Source organism: Emys orbicularis, chromosome 1, assembly GCF_028017835.1.
Source record: "Emys orbicularis isolate rEmyOrb1 chromosome 1, rEmyOrb1.hap1, whole genome shotgun sequence".
Lineage (NCBI taxonomy): Eukaryota > Metazoa > Chordata > Testudines > Emydidae > Emys > Emys orbicularis.
Window position 1 is genome coordinate 363,386,193 of NC_088683.1, and position 23,268 is coordinate 363,409,460.

Sequence of the window (23,268 nt, forward strand, 5' to 3'; positions counted from 1 at the left end):
AAAGGGAAAAGACATGGCCCAATCTGCTGGGGTGGGTCTTTTGCTCAGGGTTTGTGTTATGAGTCCTGTTTGTGGTGTTTTTCCAATTTACTGCTGATGTCGTTTACCTCATGTTGTTAAACATTTTCTGCTACACTCAGACTCCGTGCTTGCGAAAGTGGAAGTATTGCCTCTTAGAGGCGCCCAGGGGGTGGAATGTAATTGTCCCAGGTCACTGGGTGGGGGCTCGAGCTGGTTTTGCTTTGCGTTATTGAAACGGAAACCCTAGATCAGGCCTGCACAACTTGTAAAGCGGCGGGGGCCATATTACTCCAAAGAAAACAGCTGAGGGCCGAAACCCCCCGGCCCCACCGAACCCCCCACCCCAGCGCCGCCGAAACACAACACCCCCCCCCAGCGCCGCCCGCCCCACAGAAACAACCCCCCCAGCGCTGCCGAAACACCCCCCCAGCCCTCCTCTCGGGAACCCTCCCCCAGCGCCGCCCGCCCTGTGGAAAAAAACCCTCCTTCCCCAGCGCCGCCCTGCTGAAACAGCAGTATTGAACCTTGGTAATATGTTATAATTGTCTCTAAGGTAGTATAATTAAGGTAAAAGAAAAATGTCTTTTTGCTAGAAGTAGAATAAGATCCCCCCCCTTAATCAATTGCCCTGTTGAATGAATGAGGTGTGAGTGAGGAAGGCGTGGAAGGCAGGCACCTCCAGACAGCTGCAACCCTTGGAGAGGGGATGGGAGCCAGACCAGATCAGTAGAACAGGTCAGCCACCGACTTGCTGCTCACCTCCTCAGCCCCCTCCCCCGGCTCGCCTATTCACCCCCCGCCACTGTCCGCCCGCTCGCCTCCTCAGCCCCCCACCACCCCGGCTTACCTACTCAGCCCCCCTCCCCTGCTGCCAGCTCACCTGCCCCCCCGCCACTGCCCGCCCGCTTGCCTCCTCAGCCCCCCACCCCTCCAGCTCGCCTACTCACCCCCCGCCACTGCCCACCCGCTGGCCTCCTCAGCCCCCCTCCCTCACCCACTGCTTGCCTACTCAGCCCCCGCGGGCCGCACAGTGAGCCCACGCGGGCTGCATGCGGCCCCCGGGCCGCATGTTGTGCAAGCCTGCCCGAGATACTGAACTCGACCCTTGTTGCTGCCAACTCAGATGGGCAGAAGGGTTACATTTACATGGGGAAATATGGGCTCCATAATGCGGAGGGACACATGGACCCTGATGAGGGGAGCAGGCCTGAAGGTGATTGACTGTGGAACAGTCATTAAGGTGAAAATCTGCCTGGGAGCTGAACTCTCTGTGGCAGCAATAGGCATTACTCACCACGGGAAAAAGTGCTCACAGCGGAGGGGCCCTCCTGGGTGTATCTAAATCCAGTTGCTCTCTTCCAGAGTAGATCAGCAAACCCCTTTCAGGGTAAAATAGGAAACACCACAGGCAGGAGGAGACAGAAGATCGCTGGCACTCCCCTTAGGCAGAGGGAGACAGTCAGGGGAACGCCCGTGCTCCCCTCAAGCAAGGGAGACAGTCAGGGGACACTTTGGATATATCTTGTAATCTGTTAGCGGACTCAGGTACACCTGATTCCATGTGGAAGCAGAGGTTGCGTTATTTCATTACACGAGAACACACTTTCTGTTAAAAGGATGTATGATATTGATAGTTCACAGCTAGTGCCTACAATCTTAGAACTTTTCACAGCAGAAAAGCCACTACAACCCTGATTTGCTGTCCGAAAAGGGAAATTGAGGCACATTACCACATTGCTATATAGCTAAATGCTCATGGAAAAGATTCATATCTACACTGGCTTGATGTTAATTGGGTTCCAACCATTTGCCAGAGTTGTATGGATAAATTAGCTATTTTCATAGAATCATATGACTGGAACGGACATCGAGAGGTCATCTAGTTCAATCCCCTGCACTCATGGCAGGACTGAGTATTATCTAGACCATCCCTGACAGGTGTTGGTCTAATCTGCTCTTTAAAATCTCCAATTATGTAGATTCCACAACCTCTCTAGGCAATTTATTCCAGTGCTTAACCACCCTGACAGTTAGGAAGTTTTTCCTAATGTCCAACCTAAACCCATTTTCACAAGACAAAGCCTCTGTCAGAAGCTGGGAATGGGCGACAGGGGATGGATCACTTGATGATTACCTGTTCTGTTCATTCCCTCTGGGGCACCTGGCCTTGTCCACTGTCAGAAGACAGGATACTGGGCTGGATGGACCTTTGGTCTGACCCAGTATGGCTGTCCTTATGACCTCGGCTGCAGCCTGTAGCGAGGCGGTGGGATACCCCACAGCCCCACTGAGGGCCGAACTTCCCCTAACACCAATGTGGGCGGAGCCACTGGGTCTGGCGCCCGCCCCTCAGAGGTCACGGCGCCGACCCGGAAGTATAAAAGCCCGCCTGCAGAGCTCAGTGGAGAACAAGCCGCCAGAGAGAGCAGACGTCGGTGGCCGAGCGCCCACTTAGGAGACGGCAGCAGGCCGCGACCGGCCTGAGGACTCACCAGGCCAGTCGAGCCTACCCCTCACCCGGTATCCCGAGGAGGACTGGCCGAGCCTGCCCCTTTCCAGCTACCCCAAGGAGGATCCGAGCCTGCCCCTTTCCAGTTATCCCAAGGAGGAGCCGAGCCTGCCCTTCACTACCTACCCGGAGGAACCGATGCTCGTGGAGACCACTGAGGACACTAGTCCGACCCAGGTACCCTACAAGGGGGAGTGTGGAAGTAGCCCGGGGGCAGCCGACCCCAGTCTGGCTGCTGCACTGCCAGAGCCTATGTCAGTGTGTTGCGTCCAGGATCCCCACTGACTCAGCAGAGGGTCTTCTGCTGCTGTTAGGGCCCCGGGCTGGGATGCAGTGGAGTGGGAGGGCCTGCGTCCCCCCTGCCACCCACTCCTTGGGTGGCAGACTCCCCCTTTTCCCCCTGGCCGAGAGAGGCTGGGATCTGTTGCCTGTTTGATTGCTGCCCCGCCCTGACCTAGGGCCTGGGCTGCTACAAACCCATTGACTCAGCCCCTGCGCAAGGGCCTGGGTTCCCGAACTATTGGCTCAGCCCCTGCTTGAGGGCCTGAGTTCCAGACTGCGTGGTTGCTGCCCCACCCTGATTGAGGGCCCAGGGCTTTTTCTGACCTATTGGCTCAGCCCCTGCTTAAGGGCCTGAGCCCCTAACCGTGTGTTTGCTGTCCCACACTACCGCCGGACCAGGACTGACAGCGGACCAGAGCGAGGCGGTGGGATACCCCACAGCCCCGCTGAGGGACGAACCTCGGCTGAGACCCCTACACAGCCACTAGGCTAGACTACCAGGAAGCAGTGCCTGACACAGACAAAGACTCAAAGAACCACAGTAACTGTAAGGTAAGCAGACGTTCTTTTCTTCTTCTAAATCATTTCAAAGATCTAACATTCCCTCTCTGTCCTAACAGCTAAATCTCTCTTCCGTGCCTTGATCATCTGTTTAGATTATTTCTCTTTCTCCATCACTTACCTCCTTTGCCACCCAGCTCATACATTAAGGCAAAAGGTCATTGCATTTCAGTAGCCCATTTTCCAGGCCAGTGGCCCTTACACTTGCTCTGCTGGCTGAACGTCAGTCTACAGGCACACCTGTGTGACAGGAGTCCGAGACGCAGGGAGGCGGCAGCAAATGAAGAGGCTGTTGCAGAGACACTTCACAGAATTTGTTGCATCATTTCTCTTTGCAAAGCTAAGTGCGAACAGACAGCAACACTGGTTTTGACAGAACTAGCTTGCAGAACTGGGACACCTCTGTGCTAAGAGCGAAATGTTTGCTCTAGGGGAAGAAAACAAAGTCTCGAGTAACTAACAGAAGTAACAGTAGAGGATCATGGGATGGTGTGAATCTCCCAGGAGATATTCGTTCAGTTGAGAACCTGGAAACTGCTTAAAAGTTTTCATATCTCTACATCTCAGCCACAAGATACAGAACTTGTATGTCACAATGCACAGGAAGGGAATGGAGAAACTGAAGACTTCTGCATCCCTGCTTAAACAATTACTTCTGAGCCCTAAGGTACAGGAAGTTTCTGTCCTATGCACAGTTGGGCCGGTGAGATGTCTCTCCTAAAACATTCCCACAGTATTTCTACACTTGGCTAGCCACAGATCTGTCCTACAAACCTAGACTGCATCTCCTTTCCAAAGGTAGAGGGTTAGGCAGAGTTCAGCTGCCTGGTAGCTGTTAGAAAATGAGCAGGCTGACCCACAGGCGGATTGAGTAAATGGGCTTCTTTATTGTGGTACTTGTTCCTCTCGACCCAATTGTCGAGTAAGCACTGAATTAGTTACAGCACACTCTTTTTATCTGAGTTAGTATGTAAATACCTACATTTACTACAACACCCCCCAAGCCCTTACTGAGTAATATGAATGCCCATACAATTAATATTAATAGCTATATACTGAATATAATTATCCCTGCCCCGTTTACTGTTTACAGCATTGAGCATATTCTACAGACAATTTTACCTTGAAGATACATTTTTTTGCAGTAATTGCTAATTCCCTTGATCAGCAGTTCTCAGGGAAGGGAGGAATGGGCCATGACCTTGATCTCGTTTATATAGCTGGGAAAGGAAGGGGGGGAGATAACACCTCTTTGCACAAAGGGGATCCTTTAAACAACCACAATCCTTATGCAGCTGCAACACTTATCAATCCTTAACAAGCAGAAAGAAAAGGAGGGGGTAACATTTTATCTATCGAGCGCAGAAACGGTGCCTGCCCGTGCTTCTACTCCCTAATACCATGTCAGCACACCAGCAGTTTCCCAGGTCTCTACTTAACCCTTACATATCCCAACAGAAGTGAGGGGCTTTTGCATAACATCATTGCTAGGGGAGCTGGAACCATAAGAGGATATTCCATCCAGTCCATTCCCAGGGCACTATGTTGAATTGTTTCCTGAACTATTTTATTTTGTTCCCTATATTTTCTAGTGCTCTTTTCCTCCATTGTTAAATGGCCCCAGGGATGTGGTTTCCATCACTTCCCTTAGGGACTTGGCTATAGACTGCTAGTTTACAAAGGGTAAATGGGATGATCCAAGTAATTGCAGTATGGGCTTGGCTTTGACACTGATTCCAGGCAAAACAGAGCAGTATTCTGCACTCCTTCCCCAATCATCCACAGAGATTCCAAAGGGTACGAAGTCATCTTTGCAAGCATCCCCACGTCTGCGCAGCGGTCTGCCTCTCTTTCTACACCCTTCGCGAGCTTCAGAGAACAGCACGCTCTTTGGGATCCTGTAATGTGGAGTTCGCTTGACATGTCCAAGCCACCTGAGTTTTTTCTTACTAATCAACATTCCCATGAATGACATACCAGCACAATTTAACACTTCCACATTTGTCACCCTGTCTTGCCATCTTATTCGAAGAATTTTACGCAAGCATCTGATATGAAAACTGTTTAGTCTTTTGGTATTTTTGGTGTAAGTCGTCCATGTTTCTGAGCCATATAGAAGACTGGATAAAGCACATGTCTCACCAATACAGATTTTCACGTTAGTTGACAATTTGTTATTGTTCCAGGCTCCATCTTGCAAAAGACCAAAGTTCCTGACTGCTTTGCCAATTGTACTAGTGAGCTCAGCATCAAGATCTACATTGCTGGTAACAGTAGAGCCAAGGTAGCAAAATTGCTTGGCTTTAACATCTGGTTCAGGGAGGTAAAGAACCCTAGAACAGGAAGCACAGAGGATAAAAGGGGGGTAGTTTTGTGGATACGTTTGGAAACAGGTGTTGTTGGGAATACTCAGGAGCCCTGGCCCTAGCTCAGAGTAACGGTTTGACTCTGTACAGGCCTGATCCAAAGCCCATTGGAATCAATGAGAGTCTTTCCATTGGCTTCAGTAGGATTTAGCTCAGGCTCCTATTTCCTAAAAAAAACAAACGCTGTTAGTGAAAGTCTGCAGGGAGGTTTCTTAGATACAGTCAAACTATTTCCTGTGTTATGAACACTGCGGATTAAGTTCTACAACTGCAGCCAGCTCTTGCTCGGGTCAGCAGCCTGCCAGGGACTCAGACACACTTGGGAAAGTCAGGTATTGTAACATCATTAAATTCTGACTCTTCATTATCCTAATTACAGACACTTCTGCTGCATTTATCTCTAGACAACAGGTCGCACAGTGGTTTAGACAATGCTATAAATCTGCCCCCAGTTACATATGTCCAGTACCTATGGAACCGAGGGGGAGGTGGGCCAGTGGATAAGGCAGCTGACTGGGAGTCAGGAGACCAAGGCTTTCATCCCAGCTCTGCCCTTGGTCTGTTGTATGTGACAATGGGCAAGTCACTCTACCTCGCTTTCTTCTACCAGCCTTTTTCTGCCCTAGAGTGTAAGTTTTGGGGGATTGACACAGCCTCCCTATGTACAGCCCCTAGCACAACGGGGCCACAATCTGGGTTGGGAGCTCTAGGCACTTTTGTTATGCAAATTGTGTAGAATCTTGGGGTGCACAGAATGAAAAGTCCAATGTTTATTGTTGAGTTGATTTTAGAGCCCTAATTTGTTATAAAATTATAAAAGCTTTTGGGACAGGGAAACTACAGAAATATTTAAAACCCTATGTAGTGAAAACAAAACATCTGCTTATTTTGCTCACATCTACATCATAAAATACATTGACCACTATTTCCATAGAGTTCCCTGATTGTTCCTTGTAAAGATCCATCCTCTGTTGACACAACTACCCAGACGATCTGTTCATAGCATCAGGCGAGCCTCCCAAGCAGAACGCTGTTCATCTCTTCCCAGAGATTGCCAGGACAGCTGATATCGATCCATACCTAGTGGCATCTTTAGGCACCTCAATCCCAGAATCAAGCCCCCACCCCGGATTCATAGAGCCCCTGCTCAGCAGCCTGTGAACGCTGTAGGTGCATAAACTCACTCGGCACCTAAATTTCTGCGGTAACCAATTCTGCAGGCTCCTGTTTCTGCCTCTGAGCATGTGCACTGCAGCCCCATGCCAGGCCAGGGTATTTCATGAACCAGGGGAAACAGGCATTCCTGCACCTAACTCGCCTGTGGGACCCGATCTGGTAAGCGTGCTTGGACCTTGCTTACCAGATCAGCCCCTGTAGAGAAACTTACACAAAAAGCTGACTGGGGAGGAGGGGAGGGAATGAGCATTTTCCTCATAACTTTTAGCCCAGTGGTTAGGATACTCACCTGGGATGTAAAAGACCCCGTATTCAAGTCCTCCCTCCAATGGAGGAGGAGAAAGGAGTTGAACTGGGATCTGTTAGATGAGTGCTCTAACCATGGGGATACAGAGCCATATTTGGGCCTGCTAAGAAGGAGGAGGGGGAATGGGGAATGGAGAACGGGGACACAGGCAAGGCTCTGCGGTGTCAGAGCTGGGAAGGGGGACATGGGGTAAACCCTCTGCGGTGTCAGAGCTGGGAAGGGGAATACGGGGTAAATGCTCTGCAGTGTCAGAGCTGGGAAGGGGGACACGGGGTAAACCCTCTGCGGTGTCAGAACTGGGAAGGGGGATGCGGGGTAAACGCTCTGCGGTGTCAGAGCTGGGAACGGAACACTGGGGAACAGACTCTGCCAGCGTGTAGAGCTGTGGACATGTTTGCTTGCAACTAACCCCAATAAACGTCACATTGCCTGCACTTCGCACTTCTGGTCTTCTGCTTTCTGTCTGCGTGACAAGAACCAGGAGAGGGGATGAAGGGAAAGCCCTCTAACAATTGTTCTTTCAATCCTTGGTCTGGTTGTATTCATTCTTGTGCCCAGATCATTGTTATCTTTGCATCCTGAACCTCAATAGGCAAGTCTGAGTTCAGTTCCAACATAAAATTTTGATTTGCCTTCACTAGTCTTGGCTCTTGTTGTACAGGAACAATCTGTTGTTCGGTTTGAAGTGCAGTATTAAGGCAATAATAGATCATCAATGTTGTTAAGACGTGAATTTCTTTTCTTTTTACTGCAACTGGCTTTCTCTGATCCTACTTCCTCTTTTGTGGTTAATGTCTCTGGTTCCTCCACCTGTGGAGAAATATTTCTTTTCCGGTACAACTTTAATTCTATTAACATGATAGAATTTATTTACCTTTTTGTTTGTTTGTTTCTGACTCTGTATATAGAGGAAACGGAGTCTATTCATAATATAGTGGGGCCCAGTTCATTGCTTACATAAATCATGTTCTATACAGCATATGATAGGAGCATAACTTGAACTCCAGTTTCCCCAGCATTCTCTCTTTGGCCTTTATCAAGATAAGCTTTGGCCTTCTGTTTGGATTTTTCTCAATTTGGCAGCTACTTTGTGGGGGTTTCCAATGAAAGAAGACTTGTTTCACCAAGATTTTTGTTGTGGCTAAAGCAACATTTACCTTAAGGGGAAATGCTTCCACCCATTTGAAGAATGGATCAATAACAAGAAGATATTGGCTTTTCCCGATCATAGTGGTTGGATTTATCTAGGAAAGAGCAATATGCTTCTAAGATTTTTATTTTGGGAGGTATTCATGTGAAAAACTGGGTTTAGGTTTTCCTTAATCAACATCTGGGCACACATGGGTGTTCCCAGAATACAACAGAGCATCCAGCAATGGAGATAGGGTCCATACTGGGGGTCACTGTTATATCTTTGTCATGCATTAACAAAGCCCAGTGTCCAAGTTGAGCATTAGACATGTGTCCATCCTTGATTTGAATATAAAGCAAGAAATGGAGAGGGGTGTGTGTTTGCCCCACCGCCCAAGGCCAAAGCCAAAGCCAAAGCCTGAGCCCAACTTCCTGTGGTCAAAGCTGAAGCTGGAGGGCTTCAGCCCTGGGCGGCAGGGCTCATGTTACAGGCCCCCTGCCTGGGGCTGCAGCCCTTGAGCTTTGGCCTCCCTGCCCAGGGCAGTGGGGCTTCAGTTTTGGGTTTGCCCCCCCGGGGGGGCAGCGGGGCTCTGGCAGGCTCAGGCTTCGGTCCCCTCTCCTGGGGTCGTGTAGTAATTTTTGTTGTCAGAAGGGGGTCGCAGTGCAATGAAGTTTGAGAATCACTGTTTTAGAGCAGAAGCTACTGGGCTACATTTTTTCATACCTTTCTTTTAGAAACTATTGTTGCAAGTGCAATTGAGCTTTCTCCTTCTTGAAAGTATTCACAAAGCTCTGTCTACAGTTACCTGTGAAATCTCAACCAAGTTCTTTTTGTCTAACGAAATAATTTACTGCTGTTTCCCAATGTGCTGCATGTGCTGCAACTGGAGCTCCGTTTTTTATTCGCTGTCCCAATTTTGCAATGGCATTTAGTGTTGTTACATTTGTTACCGCTGCGATTGGAGAGACACGACGACTCAATCCTGACAGTTCCGATTTAGAAGTTGACTTTTTCCGTCCTTTACAGTTATATGTGGGATTTCCTTTGCCTCTTTTTTTCAAAGGAACCAGTGTCTCCCGTGTTTGGGCAGGTTCTACAGTGGACAATTTAGGTGGGGAGTTTTGCTTTAACCTTTTCTACCTTTTCTTGATTGGGGCAGGTGCCAGCATCTTCTGACGGTCGGGTATTGGCAGGTTTCTGTAGAGATTCTGGTTTTGGCTCTAAAGTGGCTTGAGGTACAATGGGCATATCAGATTCAAAATGAATTATGCCACTTGTTCTTTTCATTATTCCTTCTGACTCAATTGACTTAAAGGTATCAAAATTACTTGCTGGAATTTCAGGTTGCAAACACTTTCGTATTTCCTGAGAGGTCCTGATATCTAGGATTGCCTCCTTATAGGCCTTCACAGCAACGTCTATAGTTCCTTGAGTTTCTTGTAATAAGCGGACCAATTGTGAATGGGTTCGTGACATGTCTGGCTTACTAGCTCTTTGTCTTAACTTCTCACTAATCCCTTTCTCCTGGGATAAGGCTTGTTGTGCCTGATCCAACTGTTCTAATTTCCTTCTGAATTTTCTTTCTAAAGTGTTACCTACAATAGATACATCGTCCCTTTCCTCCACCTCCTGAGATTTTCTCTTTAATTTTTCTTTCTCAAAATGGAACACCTTAAGTTCCATTGATCTGGGTGATCGCTGCGGATTTGGTAATTCAGCATTTTTGCTGACACTCCACCACAGGTTTCAATGTAGTCCTGTGCAAAGGTCTTGAGGGGTGTCTGTGGGGCCATTAGGGCGACTGCCTGAATTGGCACCTGACCTTGTTTAATGTACTCCTGAGGGAATTCTGCACCACTGCAGATGCGCAGGATTCATGTCCCCCACAGATTTCTTTGCTTCCCCACAGAAAAATGACTTTCTGACAGGGAAGCAAAGGGAAGTCACAAGAGCAGTCATGCGACTCTCCCCAGCGGTATGTTTTGGGTGCCCAGGGCAGCCGGCAGAGAGGGAAATCACTGTGGGGCACGGGGCGGGACTGGAGAAGATCCAGCTGGTGGCTCCTACCCTTTGCCGAACTCAGCTGCTAGTCCCGGCTGGGCTGGGCAGGACGGGACGGGACTTCTTCTTCCCCTGCACGGCAGCCGGGTCCGGGTCAGACCCACCCCCAGATTTCTCCCTCAGGACGCAGGAAGCTCGGCAAACTCTCCTCTTCCCTGCCCCCCCCAACCTGCTTCCTGCCCCCTTCGCTCTTCAGCTGCAGGGGGAGTGATCACTGTACAGGGAGCTGCTCCCCCATCCGCCTAACCCCCGTGCATCCAGACCCCCTCATACCTAGAGCTTCCTGCCGAGCCTCACCGACCCCAGACCCAGAACCCCCCTGCCGAGCCCCACTCCCCTTGCACCTGGACCATCTCGACAAGCTACCTGCACCCGGATCCCCACCCCACCGAGCCCCAACCAGCTGCATCTGGATCCCCACCCCACTGAGCCCTCCACCAGCATCTGGACCCCCCAGACCCAGACCCCTTGACTGAGGTCTATCCCCCCACACCCAGACCCCCTCCGTTGAGCCCCAACCACCTTCACCAGGCCCCCACTGCAGAATCCCATTACTGTTGCACCCAGAACCCCCGAACAAGCCCCTGTGCATCCAGATTCCCCCCCACACCTGGATCCCCCACTGAGCCGCCCACACCCAGATTGCCCCACACAGAAGCCTCTCAACCCACACCTGGATCATCCCCACACTAAGCCCCTCCACACTTGGATCCTGCTGGACTGAACCTGCCTGCCCACACCTGGAGCACCTGACACAGAGGTGCAGAGCCCTGGGGTGTTTCTGGGGCAGGTCCAGCCCTTGTGCTCTGTCAGGGTTGGGTGCAGCCTCACCGCTGAGTCCGTGTCCTGGGGTGGGGGGGGGGCTGCAGTGTGATCTCCCATCTCTGTGCAGCCAGTGGCCTGTGCTCCCCAATGCCAGGCTGGAGCCTCCACATTTATTTGACAAATAAAATTTGCAGAATTTTGCAGAATTTTAAATATTGTGTGCAGGATTATTAATTTTTGGCACCGAATTTTTAATTTTTTGGTGCAGAATGCCCTCAGGAGCAATTTAATGACTCTCTTAAGGGTTGTTTATTAGGAGTTCGGAAGATGTCCCTCCCTTAGTTGCCTCCTAATTTAAATAAACGTTCTATAAGGTATTACCCCTGCTGAGAAGTGCTTGTGGTGCTTCCTTCCCCTTCAGCTGTTTACAGCTGGGGAACACCGAGAGGAGGGGCGGTTACCAAGGTAACTCCACAAAGTTTTACTTGATCCTCCGTCAGCGGCGTTGTCCAGAGGAGTCCAGAGTTTGGGGAGCTTATTAACAAGTTTGGGGAGGTGATTAATGATGGTGAACAGCTGACTCACTCTGCCACACCTGATAGGGTTTCTACCCGCACGTGAATGCTGGGTCCCTTACATATAACTGCTATTTAGTATCACTGTATGATAATCTTCCTCTTAAATATTACTCTCAATAAGACATCTTCATTATTTTCAATACTTGCAGTATGAATAAGAGGATACTTCCCCTTTAAATTTTTCCTGAGCTCAGTTGTTACATCACATAGACACACAAGCAAAACCACACAATGAATGCAATAGCAAACATAAGCAAAAGCAGGAAGTTCCCTCTGTTAGTTACTGTGAGCATGACAGGATTCTCCTACTTGCATGATTATCAATTGATTTTCAGAAGTAGGAGTACGTAAACCATTCCCTTGTTATCTAAGCTGGTCTTTTTTGTTGTTGTTGCCTTTTCTGTGTTCTCTAGAGCCATGTGTTGGTGCCAATCTGTAGCCTTTTATTTTATTTAAAGTGAATTTTGTAATGTGGCGTTACACCACTGTGAGTTCGGCTCTGGCGGCTACGGTTTCATGCTAAACAGCGTGAACGTCACCTCTGCTACTTGCTTCAGATTTAGAGTCTCTAGGAACATAAAGACCCAGGGTAGTGACCACACGAACATTCATAAGCAGGTTATTTTCCAGTATTGGCTTATGATTAGAGTTGCCAGGCAACCGTTTTTCGACTGGAACGCCCTGTCGAAAAGTGACCCTGATGGCTCTGGTCAGCACCGCCGACCAGGCCATTAAAAGTCCGATCGGTGTCGCAGCGGGGGTCCAGGACTAAGGCAAGCTTCCTGCCTGCTCTAGCTCCGCGTGGCTCCTAGAAGCGGCTGCCAGGTCCCTGCGGCCCCTCAACGCAGCGGCGGCCAGGGAGGCTTCGTGCGCTGTCCCCGCCCCGAGGGTCAGCTCCGCAGCTCCCATTGGTCATGGTTCCGGCAGAGCCTCCCTGGCTGCCCATGTGACTAGGGGCTGCAGGGACCTGGTGGCTGCTTCCTGGGAGCTGAAGTAAGTCCTGCCAGGACCCCAGACCCCAACCCCCTGCCCCAGCCCGGAGTCCCCTCCCGCATCCAAACTCCCTCCTGGAGCCATCACTCCAACCAACACCCTTGCCCCAGCTCCCTCCTGCACCCCAAATCCCACATCTCTGGCCCCATGCCAGAGCCCAAGCCCCCAGTCAGAGCCCTCACCCCCCCTGCACCCCAACCCCTGTCCCAGCCCAGAGCCCCCTCTTTCACCCTAAACTCTTCATCCCCGGCCCCACCCCAGGGCCTGCACCCCCAGCCCAGAGCCCCTAACCCCCCTGCACCCCAAACTCCCTTCCCCAGCCTGGAGCCCGGAGCCCTATTCCACAACCCACCCACCCCCAGCCCCACCCCAGAGCCTGCAACCCCAGCCGGAGCCCTCACCCCACTCCCACACCCCAAACCTTGCTCAGCCCGGTGAAAGTGAGTGAGGGTGGGGGAAAGTGAGCGATGGAAGGAGGGGGGATGGTGTGAGTGGGAGCGGTGCCTTGGAGAAGGGGCAGGGCAGGGGCAGGGCCTCAGGGAAGAAGCAGAGCAGGGGTGGTCAGTTTTGTGTGATTAGAAAGTTGGAAAACCTACTTATGGTCCTCATTTCTTGTCTCCAAGGCCAAAAATAGCTAAGCTAAAATCTTGCAGGCTTCAGCCGATAGGGCTTGCCTTTCAGCTTGTCTTACTCATGTATAAAACTCGGTTCCTCTAAATACTGATCAATCTTATACTTTTATAATCCTACAGATTAACTCTAATTAAAAAAACAATGAATATATATGATATAACGTATTGATTAATCATAATATTACACAATAAATTAATAATAAACTAAAATGTTTGGCTACACATAAAATAACTCTTCTTCTAAAATAAGGTGGTTGCTAAAGCAAATGTGATTGAAGTAACTCTTGAATGTTAACACATATTTTATTGGGTACCAAATGTTCTGTCTAATTTGGTAACTTTGTATTTAACAAGAAACTGAGATTAACACATAGCCAGCATTCTGGTCAGTTTTGCAGTCCAATCTATGGACTGCTTTTATACCCTGTGTTTTACCCTTTGAAGTTCTGCCGGTCTGACAGGCAGTGATAGAAAGAGAATCTAGTTCACTGCACGGGCACACTCCAGCGTTCTCTCTGGTCTTATTGGAATTCTAATTAATTTGCACTTTGACCCACAAACCAGCAAATTCAATTTTCTAATCCAAGTGTAAATGCTTTATCAATGTGTTTGTAAGGGGCCTATTGTCGCCTTACTAAAACTCAGCAGGGGTTTTTGGTTGCTAGTTCCCAGTACTAAAAATAAGGAGAAGGGCTGATGGGAAATCAGGACCATGAGACCCAGTGGCGTAGCCAGGTGGAGGGAACAGGGGGAGCAATAAAAAAAAAAAGGTGTCACCCGCTGCGGCGCTTTTACTTACCAGCGGCGCTCCGGATCTTCGGCGGCGGGACCTTCACTCGCTCCGGGTGTCTTTGGCAGCACTGAAGGTCCTGCCGCCAAAATGCCACCGAAGACCCGGAGCGAGTGAAGGTCCCACCGCCGAAGTGCCGCCGAAGGCCCGGAGCGCCGCCAGGTGAGTAAAATAAAAGCGTCGCAGCGGGTGGTGCCTTTTTTTTTAATCGCTCCCCGGGGGGGGGGAACAAAGTCGCCAGGAAATTGACAAGGCGCCACTTGTGCTCAGTGGGGGAGCAGCTGCTCCCCCCGCACCCTTCCCCAGCTACGTTACTGGTGAGACCGACAGTCCCCAGGACCAATGGGGAGAGGCCAATGCTCCAGGTCAGCCTGATTGACAGGGCAGGCAGGCTAATCAGGGAGTTAGGAGGCCAGGGGGGTTCCATCCTCCCTGTGAGCTGGAATTGCCTGGAACAGAGTGGGGCCGAGCTAAGGCGAGAACAAGAGCCTGAGCTGGGCTGGGGAGTGGAGCCGTGCCAGCTAGAGAGAACCAGAGAAGCAGCCCAGGAAGCAGGTCAGTGCTGGGAACAGAGCCACGGAAGCAGCCCAGAGAGCAGATCAGTGCTAGGAGCAGAGCTGCAGCAACCAGAGGTGCCAGAGAAGCAGCCCAGGGGCTGGAGGCAGAGCAGCAGCAGCAGCTGTGCTGAGGCAGAGGGGAGCTGTAGCTGAGGCTGGAGCTGGAGCAGTCCGGAGCCAGGTGCGGTGAGCAGCTGGGGAGAGCGAGGGGGACCTTGGGCAGTGGGCCCAGCGCAGGGAGATGCCCCCAGCCAAGGGGCTCTGCAGGCCAGACTTGGAGGGGGATTGTAACCCCGACAGGGGGACTGACGCTGGGAAGAAGGGTCCTGCCACCTAGAGCCTGAGGACGTGTGGCCACCACCAGAGCAAGTGTTCGACTTGCAGCATCCCTGCAGCACAGCCAGGGCCTGGGAAGGGGCCTGGGACTTGTGAGGAACAGACTGAACTGCCCTGACATCCCAGAGACGCTGGTTGTGATGTCCCTGTTGCCGGCACAGAGTGCCCGAGGAAAGCAACAGCGGGATTCCTTGCCTGGTGTGCGTCGCGCCAATGAGCGCACCAGGGTGGAGAAGCAATCAAAGTTTATTTAAGATCTCAAAGTGGTGCAAGGAGACTGGCACGTCTCAGATCAAGCACACCAACATAAGCAAGTTTTCTCTTTTTATACTTTACTGTAACTAAGCTCTTCCCTTCCCCCACCCCATCCTATAATAGTTACATTAAGCAGGTAGCAATTACATTTAAGCAGTTAAGTCATCTTGGCGGCTATAAGTCTAGCTCATTAGTAACTCTTCTTTGAACCGTTATCTTGTCCTTTTCCCTTTGATCTTTATCTTGCCTTTCAGCCAGAAGCATGCAGGCCTTATTACTACCGCTGCATACCGGTTTGAGCGGTGTTGCAACTGATAGCTGGCTGTTACACATTCCAATTTCTGCATCTGGCTTTTCAGGTCGATTAGAGTTTAAACATAGAGGGACTTTGGTTCATTTAGGCCTAGTTCAGGAAGGCTTCATCAACACTCGTGGTCTTCCACCCTCCCGAGTTACCTAGGGTTATGCCTAATGACACCAACAACTCCCTCCTTTGAGAATACTCAACAAGCCTTTGGCTGAGTTTTCTCATATTCTGTGGACAAGATACGATTGAGTGCCATGGAGCTGGGGTTATCGATGAGAGGGTATGCTGGGACTTTTAAGGAACGGGGGGCACAAAGCTTACGGAGGAGCATCTTAAAACAAGCGATCAGGAGGAGGGTGATCAGGCACAGTGCCACACCTGTGAGGAGGAGACGCACAAGGCCACCCCCCAGTCCTCCCAGGTTGGGCAACCAATTCCAAAGGGAATCGAAAACCGTGGGTTCCCTTTCCTGGGCCTTCCACTGCTCGAAAGCCTGTTCGGCCGACAGGACGTGCTTGTTAATGTCCAGTGAGTTTTCCGGAACATAAGTACAACATTCACTCCCGATAAGGGCACACACCCCGCCCTGCGAGGCTAAAACATAATCTAAGGCCTGTCTGTTTTGCAGGGAGAGCAACCGGAGCTGGTAAAGCTCCGAGTTAAGGCTTTTCTCTATGGCCAAGGTCTCATTGGCAAACTTGGTGAGAAACACAGAGAGCCTACGATAAAATTGAGTCAGCCGTCCCACCCCATAGGATGGGAGGAGGATCATACCCAACCTTTCTCCTTCCTTAATGGGCTCTGGGGTGCCATACAAAGATCTACGCTGCCTAGGGCGGCCAGGGGCAGTTTAGGGAAGACACGAAGGGGAGGGGCAAGATATCCTAGATAGCAGCTTCCATACCACCGATGTGGTAGCCACTTATAGGCAGAGGTACCGTAATTGTAAAAGGAGTGGCCATTTCCTACCAAGCCATTATAACCGCTACTCCACCCATTTGTTTGGGTGTCATTAAACGTTCCGAACCGGGTGGTAGAGTCAGATCTGCCGTTAACATAGACAGGGATAGAAGCGTTACTGTCAGGGGATAAATAATACTGATAAGTGCTATTTCCAGCTGGCCAGGTGTGATTGCTGGACTTGAACTGTCGATAGCACACCAACCCGGGGGCCACTGACCGCAGCCTAATAGGGGAAGGGAGATGTGTTGAGTTGGCCTGCGGCTTCCAGGGGTCGTCCCTTAATGCATACTGGGATTCAATGGTACAGTTTTGCGACAAGGGGGTACCCGAAGTATTTCTCCCCCTACTGAACCATCCCCAACAGATATCTGACCAATTTTGGGGAACTACCCTCCAGGGTAACCCTTCTGCATGGTGCGGGATTTGGGAGCATACCCAGCAGTTAGAGAGGTTAAACTCTTGGGCAAAGCAAACCTTCAGGGACTCATACGTATTTGTTTCTAAGTTGGTAGGGATTCCTTGCCACCCTGCATGTGCTGGGGGGGAAACAGGAGTTAACGAGAGGAGTGTCCCTATGGCAAAGAGTACCACTGTGGCAGACCCAGGACCTGAACTCATACTGGGCAGGTGACCCTAGGGCCTAACAATTACAATTCCCCAAATACCCACAAAATAACAATTACCAATAGCAGGCAGATTAAAAACAAAAGGGACCAGGCCACCAGGTTAGGCCAGCCCTGTGAAAATAAACACAACCAATGTTTAAAGTTCTCACGGGGAGTGCACTGCGGCTGTCCAAAGAGGCTACCGGGCATTCCCAGCAGACCTTATTGTCTCCTGAATAACAGTTTAAGTCCCAGCTCGTCGCTGGCAGTCTTTTCCGTAGGCTGGAAGGTCCACCGTTCAGGAGCGGGCACTGCTTTTAGACAAGAGTGATGGATCCAGGTTTTGTGTCCCTCAACCTTTGCTGCTGTGTGTGAGACCAGCAGGACGGTGTGGGGTCCCTTCCACTTCTCTTGGAGAGGCTCGTCCTTCCAGGTACGAATGAGAATGGAGTCACCTGGCTGCAGGGACTGGACAAGGGCATCCAGCGGGAGAGGCTGCAACTCTTTGGTATACCTGTGGAGAGAACAGAGAACAGCAGACAGAGAGCACATATACTGAGATAAGAAGCCACACCCCATTTCCCACTCCCCTGCCAGAACCGGTGTACCGTTCATAGGCCATGCCCTTCCAAACATAATCTCAAAGGGATTGAGCCCTAATCTGCCCTTTGGGAGAGCGCGAACTCGGAGCAAAACAAGGGGTAAGGCATCAGGCCACCGTAGGGAAGCCTCTTGGCAGACCTTTGAGAGATGTCGCTTAAGGGTCTGATTTGTACGCTCCACTACTCCACTTTCCTGCGGTTGCCATGGAGTGTGGAGCTTCCAGGGGATTTGCAGGGCATCCAATATCTTTTGAACGACTTTTGACGTGAAGTGTGTTCCGTTGTCAGATTCCATCCACTGGGGGAGTCCAAAGCGGGGAATGATCTCCTCGACAAATTTAAGAGCCACCGTTTTGGCAATGTTGTTACGGCATGGGAAGGCTTCAGGCCATCCGCTGAATCGATCCACCAAGATGAGGAGGTATCTGAACCCTTGGGTTCGGGGGAACTTGGTAAAATCTATTTCCCAAACCAGTCCCGGGCGTGGGGTAGGTTCCAGAGTGGATGACGGCACTGACACTCCCGGTTGAGGGTTATTCTTTTGGCAGATCAGACATTCAGCCTGTACCTGGGAGGCCAGGGCTCTAAGTCCAAAGGTTAGAAAATGTTTATTCATAAGCTGGGTAAGAGCCTCTCTGCCGGTGTGGGTGGTCTGATGTAGTTTCTGTAGCACTGGCCATATTAGCTTCTTTGGTAGGAGGATTTTTCCTTCCGTGGAGTGGAGCCATCCCTCCTTTTCCCTGAGCCCAAGTGTATCGGCCAGGTTCCTTTCTTCGTGAGAGTACTGAGGGGCTGGGAGCTCCCCCACTGATGGGATGAGGGCATGCATATGGGCATCCTCAGCTTCCAGTGGTTCCAGGGTAGCAGCTTGCTTGGCCTCCCTATCTGCCCTGGCATTACCCCTGGCCACATCTTGATCTTCCCTTTGATGAGCCTTGCAATGCACCACCGCTACCGCTGAGGGGAGTTGTACCGCTTCTAAAAGCCAGAGAATTTGAAGCCCATGCTTGACCGGAGAACCTTGAGCTGTCAGCATTCCTCTCTGCTTCCACAGACCTGCATGAGCGTGCAGCACTCCAAAAGCATACCTAGAATCAGTAAAAATGTTAACGCTTTTCCCTTTTGACAGTTCAAGTGCATGGGTTAAGACTACCAATTCAGCCAGCTGGGCTGATGTCCCAGCAGGCAAACCCTCTGCTTCCATGGTTTTGTGGAGAGTTACAACAGCATAGCCCGCCCTTCTTTGCCCGTTTATACCTGTACTACTGCCATCAGTATACCACTCATAATCAGCATTCGGGAGGGGTTGATCTTTTAAGTCCGGGCGGCTGAAGTATTGGGCATCTATGACCTCCAAACAGTCGTGTTCCTGCTCCTCTGTCTCCGGTAACAGGGTAGCTGGGTTGAGGGAGGGACAGGTCTGTAGGGTAACTTCAGGATTTTCTACAAGTCTTGCCTGATACCGAGCAACCCGAGCCTGTGTAAGCCAGAGACCACCCTTAGTATCCAGCAGGACTTGGACCGTATGGGGAGTATACACTTGCACAATTCCCCCCAGTGTCAGTTTCTCAGCTTCCCCAAGCACTAGGGCAGTTGCTGCGACTGCCCGCAAGCATGCCGGCCACCCCTGGGCAACTTGATCCAGTTGTTTAGAGAAATATGCCACGGGATGTTTCCAGGTGCCTAATAGCTGAGTAAGCACTCCCAGGGCCACCCCTTTCCTTTTGTGGAAGCAGAGAAAGAACTGACAGGAAGGAGATTGCAATGCATGACAGTTTGTTAGCAAGAGTCAGGCTAACTGTGACCCTAATGATGCGAGATTTGTAGAAGTGAGGATTGTGTGAGGCGAGTGGGAAAGAACTGTGTGAGAAGTTGTTGCGACCTTGTGTAGATAATGTGTAGAAAATATTGTATGTAGACTAGAGTCAAAACAAGTGAGAAAAATAAGATATCAAGATGGCCTATGTATAAACAAAATGCAGCTGTTGCTTATTATTGTCTGTAATGAAAGGTATAAAGGTTTGCTGTAATTGTTTACCTGGAGAGAGACCTGTTTAGCTCTCTCCCTCTGCGCAATTGTGAGAGAAAATAAAGTATCTGACTTGCTGTACCCAAACAAAGAGTGAGACCTCTGTTATTCTCCGACACTTTCATGCACATACAGTTGGAACGGCTTTGTGAGGTCCAGCAGACCCAGGGCTGGGGCTTCCATCAGTTTCCTTTTTAAAACCTTAAATGCCTTGTCGGCTTCTGAGGACCAGTGAAAGGGGTCGTGATCCGCTCCCTTAACGCATTCATATAAGGGTTTAGCCCACAGTCCAAACTCTGGGATCCATATTCTGCAGAAGCCTGCCATACCCAGAAATGCCCTAAGCCGTTTACGATTGCTTGGGATAGGAATTTGGCAGATAGCTTCCTTCCTTTCATTTGAAAGCTGACGCTCCCCCTGCCTTATGTGAAACCCTAAGTACTGTACGTCTGGGAGGGCAATCTGAGCCTTACTTCGTGCTACCCGATATCCTCGGAGTCCAACAAAGTTCAGGAGGCTCACAGTGGCTTTAAGGCAAGGGGTTAGACCCACAGCGGCAATTAACAAGTCATCTACATATTGCAGGAGGAGGACCTTGTCCTCATTGTCCCACTCCTCCAAGTCTCTGGCCAGGGCCTGGCCAAAAAGGGTGGGGGAATTTTTAAATCCCTGGGCCAACACTGTCCAGCAAAGCTGCTTTTTAACCCTTCTTTTGTCCTCCCACTCAAAGGAGAAAATTTCCTGAGATTGGGTGTCGACCGGAATCATGAAGAAAGCTGTCTTTAAATCTAGGACCAAAAAATGGGTGTAGTGCCCCCCTTTAGAGGCCAACAGCGTATACGGGTTTGGAACAAGGGGGTGCAGAGTCTTAACCCGCTCGTTAACCGCCCTCAGGTCCTGGACCAGCCGATATGTGCCATTGGGCTTTCGTACAGGCAAGATGGGAGTGTTCCAAGCTGACTGGCATTCTCGAAGTACCCCGTACTTTAGGAACCGGTCTATAGTCTCCTGCAGTCCCTCTCTGGCTTCCCTTTTGATCGGATACTGCTTGATTCGCACCGGACCTTTTCCTGGCAAGAGCTGAACATTAACGGGGGTTTGATGGGCTGCCTTTCCTGGGACCCCCGAAACCTGCTCTTCCCACTGGCTCCACTCTGGGGCTTGCATGGCTGAGGGCTCAATTGCAAGGGTCATTATCCATGCATTCTCGGGGGGTAAGGTAAGGGTTATTTCATCTTGGGTGAAATGCAGGGTGGCACCTAGGCAACAAAGCAGGTCCCGTCCTAATAGAGGCATTGGACATTCAGGGAGATAGACCAGTTTGTGAGATAAAGTTCTGTTTCCCAAAGCACATTCCGCTGGGGCATACACTAGACACTTGGTTCCTTTCCCTGTGGCTCCCACCACAGTGAGGGAATCTGCCACAGGCAGCTGCAGGGGTTGGTTTACAGCGGTTCATGCAGCTCCAGAGTCTATTAAAAAGTCTATATCCGAATCTCCCACCCGCATTTTTACTCGGGGTTCCGGGGGCAGGATAGTCCGTCTCCCCTGACACCCCTATTCCCTTTCGGGGCACTCATTTTTCCAATGTCCCTCCTTTCGGCATATGGCACACTGGTTGCGACCCAGACGCCTTTCCTGTGAGCCAGGGCGCCCACGTCCAAGGCCTCTCATTCCCCGGCCCACCGGTGGCTGGTGGGGATCAGACTGCAGGGCTATGAAATTGCAGCATAGCTGTTTATGCTCCCTGTGAAGGGGGTGGGTCCCAGAGCTCATGCTGCTGCCCAAGCCCAGACATCTACACTGCAATTTTATAGCCCCACAAGCCCGAGTCAGCTGCCACGGGCCAGTCGCTTGTGTTTTATTGCAGTATAGACATACCCAAAGGCCCTGCAGAATGCTCAGTATAGTCCTAGACTGTGTTACTTATTCAGACATCTTCTCTAGGGCTGAGGGGAGGACAATGTGGCTTTCCCAGGGCCCTGCCCCTAGAAATTCTATGATCTATCATTAAAAAGTGGAGACACTTTGATTCTATTACAGGATTTTCTTCCCCCTAATGCCATTTTGCCTTAGTATGAAAGTCTGATACTGTAGATGTCTTTGTATATGTTACTTATTTAGGGCAAAAGTCTGATATCTTTAGTTATATTAAATAGAGCCTCACACACTGGTATGCACTATGCTAGGGGGAAGTGGTAGATGTGGTCAGGGCGGGTGCAAGGATGTTTCGCACCCTAGGCAAAACTTCCACCTTGTGCCCCCCCTCCCCCGAGCCCTGTGGCAGCTCTCTGCCCCCCCCCCCGCCCTGAGGCGCCCCCCCTGCGGCAGCTCCCCCCCTCTGCCCTGAGGCGCCCCCCCCCCCCCGCGGCAGCTCCCCCCGGCCCAGGGAGCTGTGCGGCAGCTCCCTGCCCCAGCTCACCTCTGCTCCGCCTCCTCCCTGAGCACGCCATCGCCGCTCCACTTCTCCCGCCTCCCAGGTTTGCGGCGCCAATCAGCTGTTTGGCGTCACAAGCCTGGGAGGGAGAGAAGCAGAGCGGAGCGGTGTGCTCACGGGAGGAGGCGGAGTAGTGGTGAGCTGGGGCAGGGAGCGGTTCCCCTGTGTGCCGCCCCCCCCTACTTGCTGCAGGCGGCCCTCCCTGCGCCCCCCTGCCCCAGCTCCCTCTGCCTAAATGCCGACGACGACCGGGGCAGCCGAATATCCGGCTGCTGCAGTCGCCGCCGAAGGACCCAAAATGCCGCCCCCCAAATCTAGTGCCCTAGGCAACCGCTTAGGTTGCCTAATGGGTTGCACCGGCCCTGGATGTGGTATATCTTGACTTTAATAAGGCTTTCGATACTGTCTTGCATGACTAGCTAATAAACAAACTTGGGAAATGCGACCTAGATGGAGCTACTATAAGCTTATGACCAGCTTCGGGCAGAGGCTCTTACCGCTGATCACTCTGAACCAGCCGGGGTTGATGGGGATCAACTAATTAGTGTGAGGCCCATCGGACAGGGGCACTGCATCAAGGGAAATAAACACCAGGCCTCCCAGAGCTACCAGAATCCAGAAGCCCCCTGTCATCTAGTGCGTTTGAGAACATAAAGAAACCGTAAGGAAAGCTCAATCAATAACCAGGCAGTGCCTAGAATCAGGGTAGTGCAGGGCATTAAAGGCACTAACTCCTCCCTCCCCTCCAGTGCCATGTGCTGCTCCCACAGTAACAGGGAGAACCAGCTCCCCGGGCACAGGAAGAAGAAGCCGTGTGCCATGGCTCCTACCTCATGGTTCATGTTTGTTCTTTTTCTAGAGACACAAAGTGAAGAATACTGCATCCAGCATAAGCTACAGGGGGAATTTTGGGAAGCGGAATGAAGTTACCCAAATGGCAATTCTGAAAATAGTGACCCACAGTGGGTAGCAGGCTACCTGAGGTGCTAGCGCTCCGGTCGCTC

At 51.0% G+C, this 23,268-nt stretch overlaps 1 protein-coding gene and 1 pseudogene across 1 annotated transcript in view; one reads left to right on the top strand and one right to left on the bottom strand.

Moving 5' to 3' along the window:
* LOC135895337 (ecto-ADP-ribosyltransferase 5-like) overlaps nt 1-23,268 on the bottom strand; it is a 221,179-nt pseudogene that overhangs the window by 91,695 nt on the left and 106,216 nt on the right.
* The window catches only part of LOC135895338 (ecto-ADP-ribosyltransferase 5-like), a 54,755-nt gene continuing 37,450 nt past the window's right edge, over nt 5,964-23,268 (top strand). Inside the window, exon 1 of the mRNA XM_065423410.1 lies at nt 5,964-6,071. The gene's annotated coding sequence lies outside the window, so the exon portion shown is untranslated. The remainder of the gene's footprint in view (nt 6,072-23,268) is intronic.